Raw genomic sequence first — 13,980 nt, forward strand, 5'->3', positions numbered from 1 at the left:
CCTTAAAGAATCCAACTCAAGGTTACTTCCTTACCAAACTGTGTTGCCATGTGTTGAAGCAAGATGGTGGGTGACATCTGCAAAGGTTCAGCCTTTCTTTTCCATCTTAAGTCTCCATGGGTCCAGCTTCTTCTGATCTCAGCTGTAGGCTGGCATAGAACTCTTCTCTCTACCCAGAGCTCATTTCTTTCCGGTCTCAGCTGCTCTGATCTCTTCACAAGGTTAGTTGTAAACTATCAGGTGAATGGCTCATCTCTCTTCCCAGGTCTCTAATGTGTCTATGGAGCTACCTCTCTTCCTCTGTGTATCTTCTCTGTATATCAACTTCTGTGTTCTTAATTGAGTGTCTATTTATACAGCCCACCAAGGGAGTGGGGATTCAACCCTGCACATCCTAATGATGTGATCAAATCAAAGCCCTAATCTTGATTTAATAACATAAGAGTAAAGCCTTTGAATTTAAAATCAAAGAGTTTCATGCCCAAAGGAAAGGAACAAACCAGTTTACCAACATAATCAATATCTCTTTTTGGAATTCATAAATAATATCAAACTGCCACAAAGTATAAGGGGTCTCTAATAGCTAAAAACATCTTGAAAAAGAAGAGTTTGTATGATTCACACTTCATGATCTTATAAATCATTACAAAGTTATAATAACCATAACACCATGGCATTGGCACAAAGACAGCCATTTAGACAACTAAAGTTATCATTCAGAAATCAACCCTTGTATTTATAACCAACTGATTTTTGACAAGGGGGCAAAGTCCACTCAATCAAGAAAGAAGAGTTTCTCCAACAAATGGTGCTGGGAAAACTGGATCTCCACTTGCAAAAGAATGAGAGTGGACCCCTAACTTAAACCATATCCAAAAATCAGCTCAAAATGAATCAAATATAAGAGCCAGAACTATGAGATTTCTGGAAGAAAATATAGAGAAGATTCTTTAGAATCTTGCATTAGCAATGGTTTCTCAGACTATACACCCAAAGCACAGGCAACAAGAGATAAAAGAGATAAATGGGCTCATTAAAATTAAAAACTTTTGTGCATCTAAAGACACTATCATGAAAGCAAAAAGACAACCTACACAATAGGAGTAAATATTTGGAAACCACATATCTGATAAGGGTTTAAAATCTAGAATATATAAGAAATCCTTCAACCCAAGAACAAAAAGACAAACAACCCAATTTAAAAATGTGCAAAAGACTTGAATAGATTTTCACCAAAGAAGATATACAAATGGCAAAAAAATAATATGAAAAGATGCTCAACATTATTAGCCAGTAGGTAAATGAAAATCAAAAGCAATCATTTCATTTCACATACAGTAGAATGGCTATTATTAAAATAAATGGAAAATCACAAGTGTTGGAGATCACCTGCAGAAAGAGCAACACTTGTTCACAGTTGGTTGGAATGTACAATGGTGTACAATGGAAGATAGTTTGGCAGTTCCTCAGAAACCTGAGTATAGAATTATCCGATGACCTCACAATGCCACTATCAGGTACCAAAAGAGGACTTGTACACATATTCACACACCAACGTTCATCAGGACATTAGACACAATTGTCAAAACATGGAAGCAACCCAAATGTCTATCAACCAATGAGTAAAAAAACACAATGTGGTATACACACACAATGGAATATCATTCAGTCACAAAAGGAATGAGGTTATGATACATGCGACAACATGGATGAACCTTGAAGACACCATGTTCGGTAAAGTAAGCCAGACACAAAAGGACACATATTGGATGATCTCACTGATATGCAATAATTGAAATACTCAAATTGACAGATTCTGAATCTAGAATATAAGTTACCAAGGGCCTATTAAGGAATAGGCAGTTAAGGCTTAAAATGTAATGAGTTTCTATTTAGGACAATGGAAAAGTTTTAGTGATGGAAGGTGGTGATGGTAGCACAATACTGTGAACATAATTAACAGCACTGAAATATATATTTGTGATAAAAGGGGAGGTTTCAGTTGTATATGTTACCAGAATTTTTTTAATTCCACGGATCTGTACAACCTAAACAGTGAACTGTAAGTTAAACCATAGATTATATTTAATTGTACAATTGTGTAAATGTACTTTCATCAATTTGTAACACATTTGCCACACCAATGTAAGTTGTTAATTATAGGGTAGTGTTTTATTTTCCTTGGCAGTTTAAAACAAATAACACAAAATGGCTTGGCTTGTATAATGGGAATTTATTAGCTTGTAGTTTGAGTCTATGAGAATGCCCAAATGAAGGCATCATCAATGTGATGCTTTCTTCCTGAAGACTGGCTACCCACAGTCTTGGCTCCTCTGCCACATGGTAAGGCACATGCCTGCATCTGCTGGTCTCTCCCTTCTCTTCCATGTTTTGATGCTTTCAGCTTCTTCCTTCTCAGTATTCATTTTCTCTTTCTCTCTCTCAGTATTCATTCCATTTATAAAGGACTCCAGTAAGAGGATTAAGTCCCATCCTGAATGATGGGACTCTACTGCAGTAGTCTCATCAAAAAAAAAACCTTAGAATGGGTTTCCTTCCACAGAATGGATGAGATTTAAGCACATGTTTTTCTGGGGCACAATAGGCTTCATATCACCATAGGTGGTATATGAGAACCCTGTATTTTATGCATGATTTTTCTGTAAACCCACCACTTCTCTAATTTAAAAAAAGTTTTAAAAAACTCTGATTTAGAGGTTGCTAGTTGCATGACCTTGGACAAGTTTCCTAAAATGGCTGGGCCTTAGTTTCCATTCTGCTTAATGGGTTTGAATTGTTGGGAGAGTTAAATGAGCTAATGTACACAAAGGGCTTAGTAAGGGATCTGGCCAGTACTAGTAATTTCTATAAATATTTTCTATTATTAATCTAATACTGAAATAAACATAAAAGTTTCTATGAAATTAATGTTCATTTATTCAATTAGGGAAAAGAGAGAAATGATTTATAAAATATTAGTAATGTTAAGTGGAATTTAGAATTATTACAGGCATATTCAACTTGATTTCTTCTCCTAAAAGTCATTAGCCACCACAAGTCCTACTATTTGGCAGCTTAGGACTTAAAATAGCCCTTTTGACTACAAAGTCAAGAGAATTTCTCTTATTCTGAAAAACAAACTACAACATGGATCCACTATGTACATATTTGTTCAGAAAATAGGAGGCTGAATTCTGCAACATCCTCTGGTAAAATTAACTCTCAAGAGGCAAACAAAAAAATTCATAAATATATAAGCAAACGTTATTCCTAACTCAGCGTGAAAGCTCATTACACCTATATCTACGTCCCAGCCATGTAAAATCCATTTCCTGGGTTGGGTCTGATATTTGGTTCCATGACAGAGCATCTGCTCTTCAGGGGATTGCTTCCACCACAATCAGAAAAACAGAATTTGGAGGCACCTACAAGGCAATTGAAGACCCTACAGGACAGGGAATGGATTTCCCTGCCCCACGGCTGCTGGCTTTGCTCCATGCTCTGCCCTCCACGGCCCAGCAGATCAGGCTTCCCAGTTTAACACCACTCTCATGCAGGGCAGGGAGCAGTGAGCACCCTTCTCTGCCTCACCGACGTTCAACACACACATACACACACACTGACTTTAAGCAGCAAGTACCCTTCCCTGCACTATAAGAACATCCTTTATGATGTTTATGATTTCCACTATGAGATGGGAGTGATGCAAAATGGTTGGAAAAGTTACTGGGCAGGAAAGGATAAATGGTCCTTTAAAGATTATAGCAATGGAATCTGTAGATATTTGTTATGAATGAAAGGCAAGGAAGAGTATGAAAAGGAGAACTTTATAAAACTTTACATTTTCCAATGCACTTCCACAGACATTATTTCATTTGAGCTGATTCACACATCAGTTTTATGCAGTAAAATAAGCAAGTTTATTAAGTTTAGCCACCGTGCATGTGACTAAGTCCTCATGTCATCTTAGGCAATCCACTCATACTTTCTTAGAATCCTTTTCTGTGAAAGTTTTAATGTCTGTGCCACCGACAAAGAATGTAGTAGTGAAGATAAAAGAAATAAGAAATCGGATATCATTCTGAAATTTCTCAAATGTTATATGGATATAAGCTTATTGTTACCATAATTCATGAATATAAATATAGTTGTCTGTGTATTTCCTTTTAAGTGTAAACTATTGATGGAGAGGATTTTGTATAATTAACATGCTTTGGAGATATTAGCTGAGTGCATAATGTCAATGGCTCTCACTGGAAATTTTTTTATTTTTCCTATAACTATTATTCCAATGTCAAAGGAATTTAGGTAGAATTACATGTTAGCTGCAAGTATTTTCTGTGAAAATGAAGAGGTCACTTAATCTTCAAACAAAACGTCAGAGTGAATTATTTTTGCAATGTGAACATGAACATATAGATATTTGCCAAACCACTGTCATTTTCCAACCCAAAAGACGGTGGTATATAGGCAAAATGATAAGCAGGGAAACAAACCATAATCTAGGTGACCTTGCATTATCTAGGTGACCTTGCAAATGTACATTCCCATCTACACATATATTCTAATAAACTGTCTACCATGCTCTTCCTCTCCAGTGACTCTTATGGGATGTAAAGGCTCTGTGAGCCATAGTGGAAATGGCCTTGACCATTACAGCTGGAATCTCCTAAGAAACAAAACCAGAGAAAAATCTCAGTAATGTTTTTCAGTTGTTAATAAAGAGCATAATTATATCTATTTCAGGATGGTCTTATTTTAAAACAATGGTGCTACATGCTGTATGCTATTAGTTTAGGGAATTTATATAGGGTCAAGAGTTGAATGCATAGATTGAACTGCTTATTACAATGTTTGTAGTGAGAATGAATAATTATAGTAATTCCATGCCTATGGTATAGTTGACACCTGGGGAGAACAGAGCCTTGAATGTTTGTTTAGATGTCCTAAATTTCTAGGTTTGGTCCAGAATATAGACAAAAACTGAAGAGAACATATTTAGCAACTGGCTACATGTGGTGCTTTGCATCGGTGTCCTCCAAAGATATCCATCAACTTGGAGGAAGTCACACATGGTCTACAAACTTCTGGATGAAAATATCTGTACTCATCTAAAGATAGATACAGATCAACATAAACAGAGTGTAATGATATACACATCCTTCATTTGCTATTTTCAATGTTGCTACATCCTTATGCTGATGACTGTAATTTCACTCCTCCACTCATTTTACCTTCTATTCATTCTCCCTTAGCCTCTGTTCCTCACCTCTCCACCCTAAAATCAAATTAGTAGCGTTTTAGCAGACACAACAATGGCTAGGAGTAGGAAAAATCCTCTTTTTTCCATCATAATTTCCAACCAAGGGCTTACTATGCACCAAAATACAGACCCAGAAACATTGCCTTCAAGTAATATAGTCATCCTCACTTGCGGTCACCCCTCGGGCTGAAGTGTGGTTTGCTGGCCTGGCGGGGGAGCGGCCGCGGTAGGCCTAATTCCGCTGCCCCCATAATAGGGTGGTTGGTCGGGCCCACCGCCACCCCCGAAGGAAGCTCGGCATGGGTGCAGAGTGCCCTCGGGTCTCCCCTTCTCAGCAGCCATGCTTCCGCGGCCGCCCCTCCTCCCGGATGGCGCCACACGATGCCTGTGGGGCGGCACCCTTCTTCTTCTTTCTCCCTGCACAGGCGCAGGGTGGAAAATTCCAGTCTGCCCTTTTCCCTCCCCCACAGCAGCAACAGCCAGACGTGGGCGGGAAACTCAAGTCTGCCCTCCACCCCAGCAACAGCAGCCACCAATCACTAAACCCTGCCCCTTCCCCCAGCAACAGCGACAGCCAATCCCTAACCACCACCCCTCCCCCATCCAGTACTGCCCACTGACCTTTCGCCAGCAACCAATCAGAACAGGGCGTGGCTTCGACCAATCAGCCTTCCCCAGCCCCTATAAAACTGTTGCCTCTCCCTCAATAAAGTGGACTTGCGTGTTTACCTTGTCTCCGCGGTAGTTCTTCTGCCGTGCGCCCTCCAGTCCTGGGAGCCCCCGACAAGGGCCTGGCCTCCCTTGTCCCCAGTTCGTCGCCTGCTTCTCCGGGCGACCCCTTCGTCGCCTGCTTCTCCGGGCGACCCCGTCAGCCGAACCGTGCAACCCCTTGTGAGACCGATCCCTCGTCTGCTGCCGGACCGACCCCTCGTCCCAAGCGGGACCGACCCCTCGTCCAGAGCTGGACCGACCCCTCGTCCGCAGCCAGACCCCACCTCTACCGACCGAGCAAGCCGCCGCACTCACTGAAAATAGTTTTAGCAGAAAGCAGAAAGCAAATCAGCAGTGCTTGCCTACACATTTTTTACTCTATTTTTTCCAACCCAAAAAACATACAGTTATCGTGAGGTTATCTAGTTTCAAGATTTCAGGACATACCATAAATATTTAACTGCATTTGTGGTACCCAATTAAGGTGTCAATGAAAGCAAGTTAAGGGTTTATTAAAATCAGTAATGTATTCACATTAAAGTTTATCATCCAAGTCACATAATTTGGATCTAATGCTTTGATTCCTGAAAATACTATTTAAAACATATAAGTTTAATGAATATATTCACAGACTTATTCTGAATTGTAGGTGAATTTCAGCTTATTATTCTTGAGAAGTAATCCAAGTATTTCCAAATAAGCTTGCTTCTTCATGCGAAGGAAACTGCCAGAGAAGCTGTCAGGTGAAGCTTGATGCTTAACTCAAGGTGAGGCGGCGGAGGAGGAGGTTGGGAGGAAGCGACAGGGACATTCATACAGGCAATAGGAAGTCTTCCATTCTAACTCAAAAACTGAACTTGTTATGATGCACGTGCATCCAGCACATATCTAGCGAGCTTTGGGAAGAAGATACCAGTAAGCAAAGGACTCAGAGTGTTTGAGGGGAAATATTGGAGTCAAGAAAAAGAGAAAGATCAGTGTGAAGAAGGGATCATATTTGTTTTTCAAAAGATATCAAAGCATTTAAGTGAAATATACAGTTTTCCATCGCTTCAGTAAAATTATATCAAAGAAAAAGAAAGGTTTAATAAATAAGATTCAATTAAGACTAGGTGCTAATTCAGATACAATCTACAAATTCTGATTTTAGAATAACTTCTTTTGTGTATTTTCAAGATTTCACAATAGAGTAAGAATTACATATAAAATAGGCAAACTTTCAAAGGAAAGGCATCAAACACCTAGGAATTACTGCTAGGTCCCTTTAAGGGAGGGATATAAAACTGGTTAGCGCAATTTAAAGAAACCGGGTCTAACATCAATAGTACATCCTCTAGCGCAAGGTATTAATGGTTTGTACTGACAGCAGCAAACTGCCCACGGCTCTGATTGATTACTCCTCCTGTGAGGAAAAGGCTTGAGAAGATGGTTTGCTTCAATCGCACCTGCCCTGATGCTTATCAAAATGTATTTATTTTTCAGGTTTCTGGACGACCACCTGTTTGAGTTCTAGCATTGCCAGCTTCCCCGGTGGCCTCTCCCTTCCTAAACCTTGCAATGTTGCAAGCAGATGCAATTCCTAAAGCAGAGTGGAACGGAAAGAGCCACCTGGGTGCTAGCTGATGCAGCAATGGAGGAGTGGCCAACATCACCAACATGATGAAGCCACCCTAGCTCTGGGAAAGAAACACTACAGAAACTTGAAACTATTGCAGTTCTAAGGTGTTATGAGAGGAATTCTGAAGAAAATCTTGGGGTGCTTGCTGGCATTAATCCAAGAAGATCTACACTCATCACCACAGGGCAGCAATGGTCAGACTTTGTGATAAACGGGGAAGAGATGCATTCATGTGCATGTGTTTAATAAAAGCAAACATATCTGGATCAAATGACTTTAAAGATTCAGAGATCTCACTTGCATGGCCTCCTTTCAAAGCTGTGGGAAGACTCTGTCAATGCATTCCCAAAGTCCTATGTTTGCAGGGCTTTTAAAAGTGATAAATTTTACCTGAAATTGGATAAGACTATTTTCTTTTCCACTCTCATTTTGCCTTCATCATACTTCCTCTTTATGACTAATGGTGTTAGAGTGGCTGTGAATGGTTTGGGATCCAGCAAGGGGATATTAGTTTGAGGATACAGCTAATTTGGGTTCAATGGGATATATAGTTATGGTTTACAGCCACTTCGTGTATTCTTAGTCACTGCTCCTTGATCCGGTCTAAGGCTATGCCAGTTTCCTGCTGTGCTGACTCGCCTGGACCTGTCATGGAGGTGATAGGCCAGGGGTCCAGTCATGACATGAACATACCCTGTCTTGAACATACCCTACCATGAACATACCCTGTCTTGAACATACCCTACCATGAACATACCCTATCGTGAACATACCCTATCGTGAACATACCCTATCATGAACATACCCTATCATGAACACACCCTACCGTGAACATACTCTATCATGAACACACCCTATCATGAACATACTCTATCATGAACATACCCTATCATGAACATATCTTATCTTGAACATACCCTATCGTGAACGTACCCTATCATGAACATACTCTATCATGAACACACCCTACCGTGAACATACTCTATCATGAACACACCCTATCATGAACATACTCTATCATGAACATACCCTATCATGAACATATCTTATCTTGAACATACCCTATCGTGAACGTACCCTATCATGAACATACCCTATCATGAACATATCTTATCATGAACATACCCTATCGTGAACATACACTATCATGAACATACCCTATTATGAACATACAGTATCATGTATATATCCATTGTGAACATACTCTATCGTGAACATACCTATCATGAACACACCCTATCATGAATGTACAGTATCATGAACATACCCTATCATGAACATACTCTGTCATGAACATACATTATCATGAACATATCCATCATGAACATATTTCATATTTCATGGTAAAATGCAAAATAGACTTTACCAAAATGACTGCTTTTGTAGGGCACAGGCCTGTCAGTAATACTATAATCAGAAAACATAACTATAGAAGTCACATGATTTATGCTTACAAACATAACAAATTACATCTTAAAGTATTTGAGGCAGCTCATACTGACAAAGTGATGGTTCCAGAAGAAAGACATGTAACATGGAACTAATGCAGCAAAAGAGCCTGAAGAAATCTATCTATCTATCTATCTATCTATCTATCTGTCTGTCTGTCTGTCTGTCTGTCTGTCTGTCTATCTACCTACCTACCTATCCATCCATCCACATTTTTAAAGGGCTAACTATGTCATATAAGAGCACTTTGATTATGCAATTATATATCTCAAAGGAAAATTACAATAATTTTTAAATACACTTATATTATTCTTGGATATATTTATTTTCAGATCACTTTTGTCTACTAATTAATCCAAATAGTCAAATATAAAAAAGGAAGCATTCTAATGGAAGCCAAAAATTGTAAAATGAAATAAAGAAAATTGGCAAATAATTTTTATATATATAATATATAAAGAAATATATAAAGAAAATTTAATATAGCCTGTACATAAATTCAAACTTATTTTATATCCAAATATGCCTAGAAAGCCAATTAAGAAGTATAAATTCTTTAGGCTTTGGATATTCAGGGAGGATGCAAGCCAGATGTGTCAAGCCCACTGGAATGTGAGGGGTTCCTGCTAAAAGCCTTCCTGGAATGTGGGGGACATATGGTAAGTCATGCTCACCTGGAGGAAATAACCTATCTAATACTCAGATAAAACACTTGAAGAAACTTTCAAAAAGTCCTTTTGCATACAAATACCATTTGACTCCCCACTCTTATTTCCTCTGTATAAAAGGGACCCAAAAAGTCTATTCAGGGCTCAGCCCTGGGCACCCCTGGACACCCCTTTTTGGTCCAGAAAGATGTTGTGGACTTCGCAGAGCCCTCCCAGAAGAACCAGAGCACCAGAGGGTTTGAGAGACCCTGAGAATGAAGCAAGGAACTCCGCACGTCAGACATGTAAGACCCTTGGGCGCATAGTGCAGAAAAAGCCTAATTCTAAAATGAGGAGGGAACCTGATCTGCTCTCTAAAGGAGGAGGCCCCAGTACTCCTGAGAATATGGGAGGAAACTGTTTCCTTTCTAGGTCCAAGAAAAGGAAAGGGAGGTGGTTGTGTGCGTATGAATGTGGCAACTGAGTGAGATGCAGAAAATCACTTCTGCAGTTCTGCAGTTCTGTGGTGACCTCACATGATCAAGGGCGGTCTGAGGGGTCCCTACAAAGGGACCCTCTTCCAAGTCAGGGGCTTATACTGATCCACTAAGGTCAAGAGGCGCTGAAAGCTCCCACAAGGGACGCAGCCAGAGATAGATGATGCATAAGGCTTGACTGAGTGCTGTGCACCATCATCACAGGGTGGAAACATGGGAAACACACAAAGTAGGACCCCATTAGGTTGTATGCTGAAAAACTTCCCCATGCATTCCGTGAAGATGTATATGGCATAAGGTTCTAACCAGGAAAGCTAGGATGCTTTGTGAATTAGAATGGCCAACTTTCAGCGTGGGCTGGCCCCAGGAGGGCACTTTAGATCCCCTAATCATCTGTAAAGTCCACAATGGGGTAACTGGAAACCCAGGGCACCTAGACCAGTTCCCCTGCACCAAGGCTTGGGAAAATGCTGTGAGTCAAAGTACACTCTGGTTAGGGAAGTATGTGACTAAGGAAGCCAAGATTTGCCTAGCACAAAAACTGAGGAGTGCCGTCCCAGGGACCAGACCAAACAATCACTATGCAAAGGGCCCAGAGAAAATGTGCCCTGAGTCCAGTGCCAATCCACCCATTTTAGAAGGGCCATACGAAAATGACCTCCCGCCACCTTATGCAATTGCTCCTACCCCGGCAGCACTAAGGAATGAAAATGAGCTAGTCTCCCTAAGCCTTGCCCTGTTGTCATCATCTGCACAGGGAAGTGAAATGCCACACCATCCCTGCTACTGCTTTTATTGCCATCAGCATCACAGAGGGCACCTATACCATCCCTGCAAATGCCTTTATTGCATCTGCACCAGGGAAGGCACCTACACCATCCCTGCAGCAGTCTTTGGCATCTTTCACAATGGAAAATGCAGACCAGCTGCTTTTACAGCTGCTTGCTCCTGGCAACACAGCTGCAGCACCAGTCAGGAGGGAGACACTGAGAGGCAGCAACTCAAACCACGGGGAGCCCCAGAGGCAGAGGGAGCAGATGAAATGATGGCCTTCCATTACCTCTCCATGAAGTCCAGGCCCCAATTTATTACAATGCGAAGGCCAGGTTCAGGGAGGACCCGGGCACTCATCTATCAGCCCTTTACCACAATGGAAAAGGAAAAGCCACACCCCACCATTCTTGGAGAAGTCTCAAGCCAAGATGGGCCTTTCCAGTCCATCGTACAGACCCACAAACCCACCTGGGCTGATTGTTAACAACTTATAATGACGTTATTAAACTTTGAAGGAAGAATGCATGTCACCCAGGGAGCTCTAACATGGCTTAGAAAACACCCACCTGAGGGAACTTTGGACAGTGACCAATATGCCCACTCGCAGTTCCCAGAGGAGGACCCCCTGTGGGATCCAAATAGCGCAATCGGGCTCAACCGATTAGACTCTCCATTGGGCCTTAATTGAAGGATTCAGGGCAGGGAACTGGAAAGCAGTAAACATGGCAAAAACCACCCAAATCCTACAGGCTCTCAATAAGATTCTAGTTCAATTCTATGAGAGACTATACAAAGTGTTTCGTGTATATACTTATTATAACATCACTACATCCTGTGCTGAACATAAACTATCTGTATCCCAGTAAAAATAAATTACAACACATTTTTTTCATCTTAAAAATCTTACAAAGAAGTTCTCAGAAAAATTTTAGATGGCAACTATTATAACACCATAATTGCAATAGAGTTGAAACACACAAAGATTAAATGATTTTCCCAAAGTTATGTGTAGGGTCAGACTTTTTTTGTCCTCTGTGTACCCCCTGCCTAAAACAATGCTTACATATAGTAGGACAATAATAAGTATTTTTTAATGAATAAACAAATATGAATAAACTCAGGTCTGGCTGTCCATAAAAGCCCTATGACATGTTCAGCTTCATCCTTTTGTGTTTAATAACTTAACAGTTAGGTGGAAAAATGGGAGAGTAATTCTAAATAAAAGAAGAGGGACACAGGCATGTGCAATTGGTTTAAAATATTCTAAATTACAGTATTACAATCAAAATACATTCAGGGGAGGTGGAGGTGGCTCAAGCGATTGGGCTCCCTTCTACCATATGGGACGTATCGGGTTCGATTCCTGGGGCCTCCTGGTGAAGGTGAGCAGGCCATGTGGCAAGCTGGTCCATGTGAAGAGTTGGCCTGTGCAGAGAGCTGACATGTGGCAGGCTGGCCTACACGGCGAACTGGCCCGCACAGAGAACTGATGCAACAAGATGACGCAACAAAAAAAAAGACAACAAGAGACACAACAAACCAGGGAGCTGAGGTGGCTCAAGCAATTAAGCACCTCTCTCGCACATTAGGAGTTCCGAGGATCAGTTCCCGGTGCCTCCTAAAAAGATGAGGAGATAACAAGCAGACACAGAAGAACATGCAGCAAATGGACACAAAGAGCAGACAGCAAGCACAAACGATGGGGGTGGGGGGAAAATAAACAAAATAAATCTTTAAAAAATACATTCAGGTTATATCCTTTTCTCTCTCTTCCTCAAGGAAGTTACAAACTATTGTTTGATGTCCATAGTAAACTATTAGCATCAGTCCACACTCCAACATAGACCAGTGTGGCGCATTGGAGCTCTATACCCTAGAAAAGCATGCTCTAAAACTTAATCCATTCATGTGGACATGAACCCTTATAAATAGGTCATTTTGATGAGGTTACTTCAGTTAAGGGGGGCTCAGCTGAATAAGGATAGGTCTTAATCCTATTCCTAAAGGCCTTATGGGAAAGTCCATACACAGAAAGAAAACCAGAGGGGGCAACCAGAAGTAGAAGTCTGTGGACCCAGGAAGGGAATAGAGAGGCCAGGAGAGACCGCCAATTGCAAGGTCAGCTGGAAACCATCAGGCAAATGGCTCCTCTCTCTCCAGGGCTCCAGAACCAAAACTCTCTTCCCATGTGTCTTCTTGAGTGAGCATCCACTGATATCAGCCCACCAAGGGGGCAGTGACTCAACCTAAATCACACCTTACTGATGTGGTCAAATCAAAGGCCTAATCTTAATAGGAAATGTAATAGATAATTTAATCAAGTCCCTCTCAACTAAATCCAATATAATCAAAGGGTGTCACACCCAGAACAGACTAGTTTACAACATAATCTTTCTCTTTGGGGGATTCATAAAGTATCTCAAACTGCCACAAAGTTTTAAGGCACAGTTAGTTTGGGCTCTCAAAGAGAAGATGGGGTATAATTCATCAGGCTTTGTGTTCACCTGGAATCAGGAATCTCTCTTCCTACTGTGACCAAAGCTATTCAGAAAGGAGGTTGGTAGTTGTGAAGAAGGAATGCCTCCACACCATGTTTTCCATGTATTCATCAGCCAAATTAGGGGCACACAAAGAATGACACTGGTAAAGAATGGTTTTACTGTTTGACCGTGGTTTAAATTAAGTTCAAATGTGCCCACTGAATCCCACCCACCCTATTAATAGAGTCTGCTTTCCTGTCCGTGGATGGATGGTTGGGAAATCGGAAGGCCTTGTTATGTTGACGTCCCCTCGTGGACATTTCATGCCCTCAGAGGAACCATCACTGACAGATGTCCAAATTGCCTGCAGATCTACTGATGAGAGAGAAAGTGCATCAATAAGTGACAAATAAATCTTGTTGCCTCTTTTACATTTTAAAATGGCAATTTTATATATTTTTTTAAATACAAGTTTTGTTCTCCAGTAGTATGTAATAGGCCTATCCAGAGGATGAGTATGACAGGATGGTTTTGCAGTAAT

The sequence above is a fragment of the Dasypus novemcinctus genome, chromosome 13, assembly GCF_030445035.2.
Source record: "Dasypus novemcinctus isolate mDasNov1 chromosome 13, mDasNov1.1.hap2, whole genome shotgun sequence".
In the NCBI taxonomy this organism is placed as follows: domain Eukaryota; kingdom Metazoa; phylum Chordata; class Mammalia; order Cingulata; family Dasypodidae; genus Dasypus; species Dasypus novemcinctus.